The sequence below is a fragment of the Stigmatopora nigra genome, chromosome 10 (genome assembly GCF_051989575.1).
Source record: "Stigmatopora nigra isolate UIUO_SnigA chromosome 10, RoL_Snig_1.1, whole genome shotgun sequence".
In the NCBI taxonomy this organism is placed as follows: Eukaryota; Metazoa; Chordata; class Actinopteri; order Syngnathiformes; family Syngnathidae; genus Stigmatopora; species Stigmatopora nigra.
Genome location: NC_135517.1, coordinates 941,193 through 955,830, shown reverse-complemented (window position 1 = coordinate 955,830; position 14,638 = coordinate 941,193). Strand labels below are relative to the sequence as shown.

The 14,638-nt window shown below is 40.3% G+C and overlaps 1 protein-coding gene and 1 long non-coding RNA gene across 2 annotated transcripts in view; both read right to left on the bottom strand.

Moving 5' to 3' along the window:
• Window positions 1-4,318, bottom strand: part of LOC144203363 (immunoglobulin superfamily member 21-like) — a 164,918-nt gene extending 160,600 nt beyond the window's left edge. Inside the window, exon 1 of the mRNA XM_077726759.1 lies at window positions 4,237-4,318. The gene's annotated coding sequence lies outside the window, so the exon portion shown is untranslated. The remainder of the gene's footprint in view (window positions 1-4,236) is intronic.
• A 128-nt stretch (window positions 4,319-4,446) lies between these two features.
• On the bottom strand, window positions 4,447-4,894 carry LOC144202617 (uncharacterized). Its single transcript, XR_013327523.1, has 3 exons — window positions 4,803-4,894; window positions 4,599-4,701; window positions 4,447-4,525 (listed from the first exon to the last, which is right to left on the bottom strand). It is a non-coding gene; the product is annotated as an uncharacterized LOC144202617 (long non-coding RNA).
• Between the last annotated feature and the right edge of the window lie 9,744 nt (window positions 4,895-14,638).

Genomic DNA, 14,638 nt, shown 5'->3' with positions numbered 1-14,638 from the left:
AAAAATACATATTTACAGGGATTTTTTTTGTGAAGTGGTGGGTGAAATCTGCCGGGTTTTTCAGTTCAAATGAATGGGACGTCGAGCACTGTCAATGGCTGATGATAACATAATTGCACCTTTAATTATTGTGTCTGTAAGAGTGCATCAGTGACCCAGATTAAAAATACAATCGCATAAACACATTTGCAAAAATAGGTGGCTCTCATTTTCACGCTTGTTGAGAATGAAATCATAATCAGGAAACAATTATGTGCTTGACTGTTTTTTTTTTACAGTTCATTTGCATGCATATTGATCATAATTAAAAACTCCAAGTAGTAATAAACATGCTGTCAAACCGCCTTCAAAAAGATAACTTTTCCCTCAATTGACTCTGAAAATGGACCATTTTGAATGAGAAAGCTAGCGGCAATTGGACATCTATTGCTGTCACAATGGTAAAAATGGAAAACATCAGGTGAAATAGGCAGTTCATTTACCGTATTTTCTCACATATTATTAGTTTTGTCCATGTCAAGTCTAATTTATGCGCATATAAGTCGTACCCTCGATTCAAGTCATGTTTTTTAGCAAGAAAGACGGCTTATATGCGAGAAATGCGACTTATATGCGAGAAATACGGCTTATATGCGAGAAAAACGGCTTATAATGAGAAAATATGGTAAATACAGCAAAAAAAACATAAGTCTGTCACGGTCAGAGAGAAAGAAAACTTAACATAACTGGAAAGCCCACCTTAACAATAAATTCTCACAGCTATATTCCAATATCTCCCGTTCTAAATACATATTTGCGGACCCCGACGCACAAGTAAATCAGACACCTGTTGACCCAACGACCTTGAAATCAGCCCCCGGCTCCAAGTGGACCAAAGGTCGGCGTCAACCACCCACCCGGACGTCACCTTAATCACATTTGAAGGCGGTACACAAAAAAATAATAATAAAAAAAATCGTAAAAGCACCCAGCGCTAACGGCCCCGATGTCATTCGCCGGAGAAAAGCCGGGCTAAACGTCCCCCGAAGACGCGGTGTCGAGCGGGCCTCAAAGGAAAGTAATTACGCGGGCGATATTCAAAAGGCGAGATTACAACCTGGCGATACGATCTGTGCTTCCCCGATGCGCAAAATGAGCATAATGGATCTAGGGGGACCCGATAGCGTTGTTGATCAATAGCAATGACTCACTTATTACGCTGGCAGCTTCTCGGCCCGCCGCCGCCTTTCAAACTTCATTTTCCAGCTCATTTTGCGTAATGAAGAAAAATCTACCTATCAACGTCGCGCCCGGCGTCAGACAGATGAATGATGTTTCGCGGATACACGCCACTGGCGCCCAGAGTACGCCGCCGCCGCTAAAGCGCCCGCCTTTCGCCACGGGAATGGAGCTTTTAGCTCACGGGGAGACATTTTAGGCAAATCTAAAAAGAAAAATTAATAAATAAAGAAATGCATTCCATTGCAGTTGCCGTGACAACTGCGGAAGGAGAGGCAAATGGCCAAAGCCATGATTGAATTTGTACTCGTTGACGTTGGTGAAGAATTTCATTGAAACCTTTGGACAATTTTGTACCGACAACATAGACTCGCACGCAGTTAGAAAGGAACATTAGTTTTAGATTTTTTTTGGGGGGCGTTGGAGCAAATAGAGCCAAGAAATATATAAAAATGTGAAACAAAATTAGAATTAGGTTTAGTGTAAGGTTAGATTCAACTTATTTTTGAGTGACGGTATCATAATTCAAGTTCATTTAAATGTTTGATGTTACGAGCGCGTTGCCATGCAAAAAAATCTCTCTTATTTGTTACTTGGTTAAAAAGATGGCGAATTAGAACAAATTTTAAAAAATCCAGTCCAATATCCGGTTTTTGGTGTTTTTTCAATTAATTTGTTTTTAGTTCATTTCTATGTAAATCGTTTAGAGATACGAATAAATTGAATTAAGAGCTCAGTCCCGGAACGAATTAAGCTTGTATCTCGAGGTACCACTGTACTTTTTTTTTTCTAAAGGGAGAAAACCCAGCCAGACCCAAACCCAAAGTAATGATTGACATTTTAGGCCTGACCTTCAGGTCAGGTCGGGTTCGGGCTCAAAAGCTTACCTTTACCACTCAACCGACAGGTCTCCCTGTCTGATTTTTTTTCCCAAAGCATAAGAAACAAGGTCACAAGCAGTTTCCAAAGCAGCCACGTATCAGCATGAGTGGGGGGGAATGAGAACGGAGTGAAAGCTTAACGCGGCAAAGCTGGCGAGCGGCGAGGCTAACCATCAGCCGTCTATTAACATCAGTCAGAGCCTCGGGCGCGCTTTTTCCGACAGGGTGCCGGAGAGAGAACCACTGGCTGCTATGTGCGCGGCATCGATTTCACGTGGGAGGGTGCCGTGTACGTCGCAGCTGGCTGGGAGAAGCGCAATTTGGGGAACGCGCGCAATGTTGCGGCGGCGTAATTATGATTATAGACGCGGCAGTAAAGAGGCCGAGAGTCCTCTTGGCGGGCCTCGGTAATTTTGACAAGAGTCAATAACTGTCAATAGGTGCCGGCCGATTGTGCTGACTGCAAATGTCAACGGTGGAAAAGTACACGTGAGGGGTCATTAGTCGCATGGGAGGGGGGGGATCCAAGCAAAATGGCTTCCAAGTCGCTTGATTTGTCCCGTGGCTGAGCTCGTAATTCAATTTACCTGTAAAAATTGATTTTACGCCGCCGAGACAAAAGGGAGAAAGGAAAGCACGGATTACATTTCAGCGCCAATGACGCCGATAGACGTCAATCCTTATTATTTTCAATTATTTTTCAATAGGGTTAATCTTATGGGGGCAAAGAACTCTAACAGATACACCTGACCCACATGGAGTTAAGTTGAAATTAAATTGTAATGCTAAAAATAGCAAGGTAGCATAAATATTCAGTCATAAAATTATGTTTCTAATGTTGATCATCACAAAAGCACAAATGATTTTTAATAACAAATGTGTACATGATAAACACAACAAGTACTCTCTATTACAGTAATCCCTCGAATATCACAGTTAATGTAGACCAGACAATCGAAAAAAATCACTCCTATTATAACTATATTTTATTCTTTCTTCAGTGCTGTCGTAGTAGTAAGAGTGGTTTCTGCTTACTAGTTTCTGCAAGGATTTTGACATTTTTATAAACTTCAAAAAGTTTTTAATTTTTTTTTAAGAATTAATAGCAGAAATAAATCACAAAACAGTGAATTTGCAACAATTGATGAAGACTGTAAACTCTTTCCATAGAGTTATTCACCTTCTGCTGAGTTTTGTCATCTTTAAAAACGCTGATCCACAAAATTACATTATTATTGATTATTTTTGTACAATTTAAATAGTTATGGGTCTTGACAGTTGATTTTTGAAGACTGTCAGGATTCTATGATTTAATTAGTAAAAAAAATTGGTAGTAGGAATAAACTAAACTCAAACTTTATTTACACAAACTTTAAAGCTCAGCCCTATTAGTTTCCTATCTCACCAAAAAATCTGCCAAATAAAAACAAATCAAACATCCCAATGTCCTTCTTTGACTTTCAAGCTTTCCACCTTGTTTAGCCTACCTGTCACTCAATACTTCTCCGGACCGGAATTTTGCGGGGAACGTAATTGTCGACGACAAAAGACGTTTGTGCCAAAATATGTCAACATTTCACGGGTGTTCTTTATGCACCTGTACATCCTGTCAACTCGCACAAAACGGCTCAATTTGTAAAATGCCTGAAGGACCACGTAGATGAAAATATAACCCCCACCATAGCGTTGTTTGATCAATCAATCCAAAAGAAAACATAATTCATATCTCATGTAAACATTCAAGAGTTGTGTTTGTATTCAAAACAAGAAGTGTGATGATTTCACTATTATTTGGCTGGATGATAGAGGCAATTTTCAAACACCCAATTTTCACAACACAATAAACAATCCATTGATTTGAGAAAAATTCATCTTGCCTCGGGAGTCAAGGTATGTTTTGAAAAACCACTTTTTGACTTGAATTCTTTTTTCATTTCGAAAAGGGTTCATTGCTATTGACAGTTATGGACGTAAAGTCATAACAAAATAATCTCATACTAAGAAAAAGTGATTTGAAACAACAGATGTGGATTTAAACAGATGCACGTTTGAATTATTCATTCATCATTTCCGGACGTCCAAATGACATTGATTTTAAATAATAAAACTTGTTCTGATAGTTTAAAAAGTGTCTTACCGTATCCATTTTCATTTACGGTGCTTGACGTCCCATTTGTTTGGACTGGGAGGTTCATTTTCAACAGTGCAATTCCCACACTACAAAAATAGAATTAAAATGAATACGTCGTGTTTCAATAACAAAAAAACTTAATTTTCAACAATGTAATAGTCACACTACAAAATGCAATTGTTTTAAATGGCAAAGACTTAATGGAAAATCGCTTACCTTATTCATTGACATTGATAGTTTGAGACGTCAAATCCAGTTTTTAATGAGGTCAACTTTAAACCATCCATATTTCACACTACAAGATAAGACACGTGATTACAAACGATGAATATTGTTTTAATAGTCCAAAAATGAGGGTTTATGCTTACCTTAGCTTAGCATATGCGACCTTCATAAAGTTTGGAACACGACGGGGATTGAACCCTCAGAACTGTGAGGGGAAATACCATAGCCACTGGTCCACCGGGGCACCTGTTGTAATTATGAATACACATCATTTTCCTTCTTTTTCCGCTTTTCGCCCCCACTAAGATAGCTTATTTTTATTTTATTTCATTTTAATTTAACGTTACCTGCTTCCATTGTTCGCCTTCACTTTGTTTGCCGCCGATTTCCTGGACTGATCCATTGCACCACAAGACTTGCGAGGGAGAAGGGAACAGACTGAAAAGATACATAAAGTATTTTATAGTATTTTAGCGAAAATAGTTCAACCATAAGCATAATAAATGTGGCTTAATGAGTAAAATATGTGCTTATTATTAGTTATAGAGGAATTTTACGGGGCTTTTATTAACTTAAAGCGAGAAGGCAATCACCTAATGTGATAATGGTAAATTCCAAAGTGAGTAGCGGGAAACAGCAATTAGGTGACCCGTGCGGCAAAAAATAGTCACGCCAAAATGGCTAATGTCGTCATCGACATTCGCCATCGATCACATATTTGAGTCGCACACTGTACTGCAATTATTGTGACACCATTTTAAGCCCATGTCACATGACTTTTCCAAAAGAATAAAAGGTTATATATCCCTCCGGGTGTGGGTTTTAGGCTGAGTGGCTGCTCTGTGTATTCATACATAAACTATGTGCTGACCTCTGTCAGGCCAAAGAAAGAACAAGGTCAAACTCCCTCATGCTTTTTTATTTATATATTTCACCGCAAAAGGGTTTGCTATCGAATAAATCCCAGCCGCCATTTTCCCTTTTATAAAACCGGCTGTCGTTCTCTCGTCCGGGTTAACTTAGTTAATCGCCTTTGCGGGAGAAAAAGAAAAAAAAACATGGAAAGACACAAAGGTTAGGAAAGCATCGAGGAATTAGAATTTTGTCTTTTTTGGTTTGTTTCCAGGCTTCCTGTTATCTTGACATAATCTGCTGGCCATGTTGCTTTTCCATTCATCCATTCATCTGTCCGTCACTTTTTACTAATTCGCGGCGCTGTCGTCATCAACTTACTCGGGCGGTTTGAAATGACCAATTACACAGTCGGATGGCCATTATGAGCACGTAAGCCGCCCTCCCACTCTGCCAGTGCCTTTTAAATGAGTTTTCCTCGCGCAAAATCATCTTAAACGCGCTAATGGTATTATGCAAATGAGGGTAAATAGCAGAGGGACAAAGATGGCGGAAAAGGCCCGTGAGTTGGGAAAAGCAGAACGGATTAACGGAACAAGACAGATTTGGGCATTCTTGGACTTTGGCCGAAAAGTCTTCCAAACAGCCATTTTTTATTTTTTATTCTCTTTCTGTCATAGAAAGCAAGTTTTTAAAAAATCAGATTTATTCATTCATTTTCTGTATCGCTTACCGTCGCCGGGGGTGCTGGAGCCTATCTAGGGCGCCAGATAAGCGGCACCTTGAAATGTTGGTTAGCCAATCACAGTTATTTGATATTTTTGTTGTTAAATTGTGGTCTCCACTTTAAAAAAAAATACAAATTAAAAAAATAGAACCATAATTCATTTTCCATAACCCTTATCCTCGCCGGGGGTGCTGGAGTCTATCCCAGGCATCAGACAAGGGACACCTTGAAATGTTGGCTTAGCCAATCACAGTTATTTCCTATTTTTCTTGCTAAATTGTGATCTCTGCCCTAAAAAATAAAAAATAATAATAATTATAGACTCATCATTCATTTTCTGTATTGCTTATCCTCACTGGGGGTGCTGGAGCCCATTTAGGGCACTAGACATGGAACAGCTTGAAATTTTGGATAGCCAATCACAGTAATTTCCTATTTTCCTTGCTAAATAGTGGTCTCCCGCCCTAAAAACTAAAATAGAAGCAGATCGCAATGTTATTTTTTGACTCACTGTATGAAATGAAATGTTTCAGATTGATCTCAGCATGAACACTTCATCTCACAATTTCCACTTTTTTTTTTTTCATGGTTCAAAATCAAGTCAAGATCCTCCATGGAAATGTCGGAAAAATTCATGAGCGTGCCCGGTGGCAAATGGCCTCCCATTTGCGCCCCACTTGAGGTTTTTTGGTTTGTTTGGCACGCGTCGGTCCGAACTCGTCTCGGGGTGTCATCGCCATGGCGACCAAACGTGGAATCAAGCCTTTTTGGTACATCACACGAGGCGCACGCTGTTTAGTCCTCCTCTAAACACGTCATTTTCCATTAAGTCGGAAAAGCGAATCTGTGGAAAACACAAGCTTGTTTCAATTTAATGCGTCTCCATTTTTCTAGTGCAATCAGAGTTCATTTATTCATTTTCTCAACTGCTTTTTCTTCACAAAAGGTTGCAGGAGGGGGTGCTGGAGCCTATCCCAGCTAATTACGGGTCACCCGGAATCAATCATAGGGCACCAGAAGACAAACAACCAATCACTTGTAGCTAGGGGCTATTTAGAGCGCTAAATTAGCCTAGCATGCATGTTTTAGCGATGTAGGAGGAAACTGGAGTACCCAAAGAAAACCCACAACTACATGGAGAACATATAAACTCCACACAGGAGAAACAAACTGGATTCAAACCCAGAACCGTGAGGTCGACGGGCTAACACCAGTGCGCCGCAATCAGAGTTCTTGAACAATAATTGACTTATTTTATTGAATTATTATATTTGGGTACTCTACTATAAATTTGAAGGCTCAAATATGGCTGAAGGACAAAACTAGCTTTCTGGAAAATGCCCGTTAGGCATATGAATATCAGAATGAGCTTATTAAAATGGCCTTTCTTTGACATTTTAAACCACCGGTGTCCAACTGGCGGCCCGGGGGCCAAATCTGGCCCGCCACATCATTTTGTGTGGCCCGAGAAAGTAAATCATGAGTGTCGACTTTCTGTTTTGGGATCAAATTCAAATGATATAGATGTATATTAAATTTCCTGATTTCCCCCTTTTAAATCAATAATTGTCATTTTTTAATCAATTTTTTCGGTGTTTTTAGTTCAAAAATCATTTAGTAAAATCTAAAAATATTTTTAAAAAATCTAAAATAAACATTGTTTCAGATCTATAAAAATGGAATATTCGGGGCTTTAATCCAGTTTTTTAATCCATATATTAAAAAAATATATAGATATTATATCTAAAATGGCTCACGTGAAATGGAGTTGATGTTAAAGCCGCCCATGAACCAACTCGAGTCTGACACCCCTCTTTTAAGCCATTAAACACTTCCCACTGTTGACTATAAATGCTGCCTTTACATACGATAATATTAATAAACATTTTTAGGAAAAAAAACAGATTTCAACTGCTGTTTTAACTGTTTTTGCGAGTAAAATCCGACCCCCTTCATTCAATTGGTATTCCCACCCGATACCCAAAGAAAGGTCAACGACCTTTCTTAGGCCCCATGGACACCATGTTCCCATTTTCAGAACAACACGTTAAAATATGTATTTTTCAGACATGGAAATGGCAAATATTACTTGCAAATGCCAGTTTTTATTTTGTATTTTCCCAGCGTCGGTGATGAACCCGCCGGCCCGGACTTTCTTCCCGACTGTACTTTTTACAGCGTATGCTAATAGCTAGCTAATGAATTAGAATATGGTGTAATTACACACCCTCGGAAACGCTTGCGCTCAATTAGCACTCCTTGAAAACAGCCTTGATTAGCACACGGGAGGAGCGGCGTGTCTTTGTAGCACGCTAACCGTTGCGCCGAAAATTGGACACGGGAAAAAATTGCTGGCCATTTCAACGTGATTTCCATTTTCCGGGCGGCTCTCTCCCAAAAAAGGCTTGGAATAAGAAGATTAAAAGCAAATACAGTACGTATTTGGCCAAGACTTTCTCGTCACTTCCGAGTTGTCAAGGCCGCTTGCTACTGTAGCTTACGGGAATTAAGCGTCCTTTTGTTGCCGGCTTTTCCGAGAGAGGCGAGGCTCTCTTCCTCGTTCCCGATTAAAGACCAGAGTTTCTTTTTATGCGACGAGCTGTGTCGAGTCTGATTGCGGAAAAGATCACGGTGACACGGAAAATTCCAACTCAACATGTTCATTTTAAGCCGGAAAGAGTTTCGGACCATTAACACGCTTAAAAAAAAGAGGTTGGTAGGTTTTCATTCTACAGAGGTACCTCGACATAAGAGAGCCCCGACATATGAGCGTTTTGAGATACGAGTAAAATTTTCAGCAAATATTTGTCTTGAGATACGAGTCATATTTTGGGCAAATGTTTGTCTTGAGATATGAGACAAATTTTGATACACGAGCATTGTGTGATGTGTATCGGGTGGGAATACCAATTGAATTAAAGGGGTTGGATTTTACTAGCAAAACAGCAGTTGAAATCTGTTTTTTTCCCAAAAATGTTTATTAATATTATCATATGTAAAGGCAGCATTTATAGTCAACAGTGGAACGTGTTTAATGGCTTAGTACTATTAAACCACTAGTTATTTGTTACTTTGTTAATATATGGCAAATTAGAACAAATAAAAAAAAAAATTCCAATGCAATATCCAGTTTTTGGTGTTTTTTTTCAGAGGGTTGGAACCAATTAATATCCTTTTAGTTCATTTCAATGGGAAACGTTTATTTGAGATACGAGTAAATCGACATACGAGCTCAGTATTAAGCTCATATCTCAAGGTAACACTGTAATATATTTACTTTGTCACTGGCAGTGACAAAAAGATCAGTGACCATTCAATTTGAGAGCTTTGGGATTCCCCAAGGCTCAATCTTAACACCCCTGTTTATCTTAAACACTGTCTGTCATCAATATCCCCCAAATGTAAACCATTGGCCGCCACTGACGTGCGTCGTCCAATCATTAGAGGAGGAAGGGCAAAGTTGCCGGGGAAGATTCCAAGCGCTGCTGGCGCAACAGCATTTGTAATTGGGTGCTTAAAAAGTTAATAAGTTTGGAAGAAAAGTGCTTGTCAGCTTTTAAAGGCGCGTCACATGTAAGCGGCGAGCGCGCGTGTGTGCTAATGGCGGCGACAGGGATTTAATTAAAAGGACGTTTTTTTTCTCTCTCTCCACTTCAATTCTTTGACTTTCTTATTTTTCAAACGCGTTGCGACTCCATTTCTCACCCGGTGTTTGATTTGAATAATTCTTAGGCTCAAAGCTGCTTTTGAATTTAATTAAGATGGCTGTTTGTAGTGGGGAGCAACAGATGCCCCCCCGTGTTGGTTTAGCGTGGAACAACAGCCGCTCCTTTTAATTGGACAGTTGACTACTAATGCAATGTGGACGCATCTAAAGACTTCCTTAATCTGCCGCCTTCAATTATTTGTCCTATCATTTTTGTTTTTGTAATACCACAAGCTTGCCTATAAGTGCTTTTATGCTAACTCAACTTTCAACTTGTGCTTTTGAAACACAACTTACTCATTCATTCATACTTTTTTTTAACCGTTTTATGCTCACTAGAGCCTTCAATTAGCTTAGCATGCATGTTTTTGCCAAGTGGGGGGGGGGGCGGAGTACCCGTAGAAAACCCACTTGGGAATCGAACCTTTGACCCCAGAATCGCGAGGCCGACATGCTAACCACTCCTCCACCGCGTTGTTTTCTTTCATTCATTCATTTTCTTAACTGCTTTATCCTCACTAGGGTCGCGGTGGGTGCTGGAGCCAATCTCATCTGATACCCTGAATTTGTGGGCAGCCAATTACAGGGCAGGAGATTGACCAATCATAGCCATGAGCAATTTAAAGCCTTCAATTAGCTTTAGCATTTTAGCTTTTGGAATATGGGAGGAAACCAGAGTACCTGGAAAAAAAACATGCTACCCCTAGACAAACATGACCCACCTGGGAATCGAAACCTTGACCCCAGAACTGCGAGGCCGACATGCTAACCACTTTCCAATGCATTATTTTCATTACATTTGATTTTTTCCCCATCTAAATCAATGTCTTCGTTCATTCCGCTCTCCCAGTCAAAAGAAATTGGACGCCTAGCGCCCTATCAGGGATTAACAGCGTCTTGCATTCTTGATAAACAAAACCGGGACACCCTGAATGGGTGGTCAGCCAATCACAGGACACGAGGAGACAAACAACTATTCACATTAATATCTATGGGCAACTTAGCCTTCAATTAGCCTAGCATGTATCTTTTTGGAATGTGGAAGGAAACTGGAATACCTGGAGAAATCCCACGCAGGCTTGGTCAGAACACCCAAACTCCATCCAGGTGTACCACACTGTGTTCGAACCCAGGAACCAAAGCCGTCAGGCCGACTTGGCAATCACTTCACCACCGGATTGCCAACTGAAATAAAATGTCATTTATTGTCATTGTACATTAATAAAAAACAATATTTTTAAAATATTTTTTAATGTATAGTAAGAAAAACGGCAAGGGACCAAAGATTGATCCCTGAGGAATTCCTAACGGTTACTTGTGGGCTCATCAGCTCGATAAACAACGATAATCGCAGTAATGCCGTGTATTCCGAAGGGGTGTCGGGGTTTGCCTTTTATCGGGGGAAGCTCGGGCGGACTTCCGGAGGATGACTCCGGTGCTGCGTCCGCTCAGATAAGGCGGAGGAGCGAGCGAGCGAGGGCCTTGCTCCGCCGCGATAAGGCGCTCTCGGGCTTTGGCCCGTAGCGCAGGTATTAGCTCGCGAAACGCCCGCCAATCGGGCGCCAGATAAGCGGCGCCGGGACAAAGGGGCTCGGCCGGCGCCCCCTGCTGTGCGGGATCAAAGCGAGCTGGCCGTGGCGTCCCATCGGGGCGGCGTTGGCCAAGTGGCAGATTAGCGCTGTTGTGTTTATCTGCGGGATGGTCAATGGATGGGGGAAATAATCCCTGGGATTATCACTCAATTATGTTTTGTACTCATGTGCTCTTATCTTTTTTGTAATTGACTTTACCGGATTGGGACGTGATGTGAGATGGACGCCGTTGTCAAACTAGCAACCCCTTGGCTGACAGGATGGTCAAACCCGGGAAAATGAAGGCTTCCAATCTGGGTTTTTGGGATTATTTGGTTTTATTTCCCATTATTGGCGGCATGGACAGTGATAGACATCCAAATTGAGATAGACGGGGTGATTGGATGGGATTGGTCGTCATGTGAGCAGTGAAAAATGATAATTTTGATGCTAGCTGTCCAATTAAAAATGGATTTCAAAATTGTCAATGGGAGTGAATGAGGATTAGGGGAGGCCAAAATCAATAAATCAATAATTAATTCATATAATTTGTAGATATAGTACTACTGAAACAAAGTGCAGAATGAAGAGAAAACAATAATTGCATTTATAATATTTTTTTTATATATTTGAGTATTATTTTAAGTTAAAATACTGAAATCCTACAATATACTATACTACAACTACTACTAATATACTACAACATACTTTGACCCATTTAGTGTTCAAACTGAAAAGTACAACTGGCACTGTACTATTAAAAAGTGTTGTCAGGCTGAACTCAAGCTTCTTGTGCGGGCTATATTCAACGATATTTTCAGAATTTTCACGTCAAGATAGTTTAAGAGTTTTAATCAATTTTCTCCGATTAAATTATGCTCCAAACTTCTTTGAAATTGGGGCTTTAACGCTTTTGCTAGCCAACTTTAGCACGCCGTTAGCTAGGCGTGTACGCTCTCCTCCCGCCAAAGTAAAACTAAATAGACCGTCAAAAGAAATCAGGTAGTTGACGGGAATCGGGCTATTAAGATCCGAAACGATAATTCAGCCCGCCATCGGACGACTTTGACTTTGCGCTAACACGATTTACCGCTGTTGGAAATGCTGTCGACGGCGAGGAGGGGCGCGGGGGCTGTCACGGCGACGCCATACTTCAACGCGGGCGGGCCAATTGTAATGGGCGCCTAACGCGAAGGCGTATATCAGTACGGCGGCCAGATTGTTTTGTGCTGTTACGAGTAATGGGGGAGGTGTTGGTTCCTCCCCAGGAATTACGGCCCACAGGTTAACGGAGCTGGTGCCTGCTGACAACACTTTTTACAGTACAATCAATGACCAAGAAAGCAAAATCAGCCCTAAACTACAAAATAAGAGTTTATGTGGTACTTTACAGTGGAAAAGACCAAAAGCTAAGCTAGTTTAGCTTTTGACTTGAGATTTTGGGATTGTGTGGCTTTTCTTCAAATTTAAATGCTTAAATATTAGAAATGTATTGTTTTTGACATGTTTAGGTATGACATTTTTATCCGGTATCATAAACTGACACCTGGCGGCCCGGTGGTTGATTGTGGTAGGACAAGGGTTTCAGACTCGGGTTGGTTCGAGGGTCGATTTCACGTCAACTTGATTTCATGTGGGCCGGACCATTTTAGATAAAAAAAAATTGATTTATTTTATGAATGGATTAAATGAACCGGATTAAAAGCCCTGAATATTCAGTTTTTTTATAGATCTAAAACAATGTTTATTTTTAGCTTTTTTAAATATATATTTAGATTTTACAAAATGTTTTTTGAACTGAAAACACAGAAAAATTGATTAAAAAATGACAATTATTGATCTAAAAGCGGGAAAATCAGGGAATTTAATATACATCTATATCTATCATTTTAATTTGATCCTAAAACAGAAATTTGGCACTCCTGATTTACTTTCCCGGGCCACACAAAATGATCCGGCGGGCCAGATTTGGCCCCCAGACCGTCACTTTGACAATGACATTTTTTTTCTCTCTTTTTGTAGAAGATTAGAAGAAAAATGTGTCTGAAAAATCTGCAAAAGCATGCAACGTATTTGAAAGAAAGAGATAAAAAAAGAGAAGAGCCCACCTAGCAAGACCTCCCGGGGGGCTAATGGAGCGGCCTCTCATCATTTAGCCGTGTAGCCAGCGATGGCGTGCGGGCGGCTCCCCGTAATATTTAATATTCATAGGATATTGGAGTGGACGTGCGAGCGGGGAGATCCCAGAGGTGAAAGCGGCCAATGTATTAAGGCGCTTTTATTGGAGCCCGCCGTGCACATAATTGATGTCATTTATGGAAGATCAATGATATGATAAGAAATGATTAGCACCGACACACCCTTAGCTTGCGGGACATTGCCGCTCGCTCTCTAGTTCCAAAATGGACGCCTTTTCTGGGAGGGGGCGGGGGGGGGTCAAAGTCAGCGTTACGGTTTCCCCCGGGGTGCCGTTACGGTCGACGACCCATTGGAATATTTAAGTCATTTGGTTGCCATTGACGACGCCAGATGTCCAATATGTTTTGAATGCGATACCATTCATTTTTTTTTACATAATTAATATTTTATAGCTAAAATGTATGAGCCTTTCTTTAAAAAAATGTCCTCAATTTTTACTATGTAGCAAAAAACTGAGGTAAATGAATTTTAACACTAATAATTTTAGTCTTTTTTAGTTTTTCATGAATGGATAAAATATGTATTAACTTTTAGCATGAGTTTGTAAATAAATAAAATCATTTAAACTTCTTTTCTGACCATGAACAGCAAGTTGTTATTTTTTTAACTACATTATCTGAAAAAGGTTTATTAACAGATGCCAATTTAACATTTCCTATTGGTTCTTTAACGTCATCATATTTGCTTTTGTTTTCTGATCAATTAAAAAATGGCCTTCTCAAAAAAATCTATTTAGCTTATACTGTGCTGTGCCTTATAGTCCGAAAAATACTTCAATACTTACAATTTACAGTCAATTGAAGACCACAATGCCTAAATAAAATGAATTTTAAGACTTCTTGGGGAACCTTTTTGGGCATCTAACTTCCCCCCAAAAAACTGTCCAGTCAGTCTTAATTGAAGTTTACAGCCAAAACCAGCATAAAAGCCAGGCAGAATGCCGTCCCTATTTTTGAAAAAAACGTGTTTAATTGCTGGAGCGTCATTTACACGTGGGGGGGGCGTCACTCGCCGCCGGAAGAAACGGCAACGAGTGAAGCTGTCACGGTTCAAGCTTTGTGATAGGCCGAGCCAGTGTACCTGTCAAATGGCCCAAATGACTACACGGGTGTCGAGTGGAGACATCTG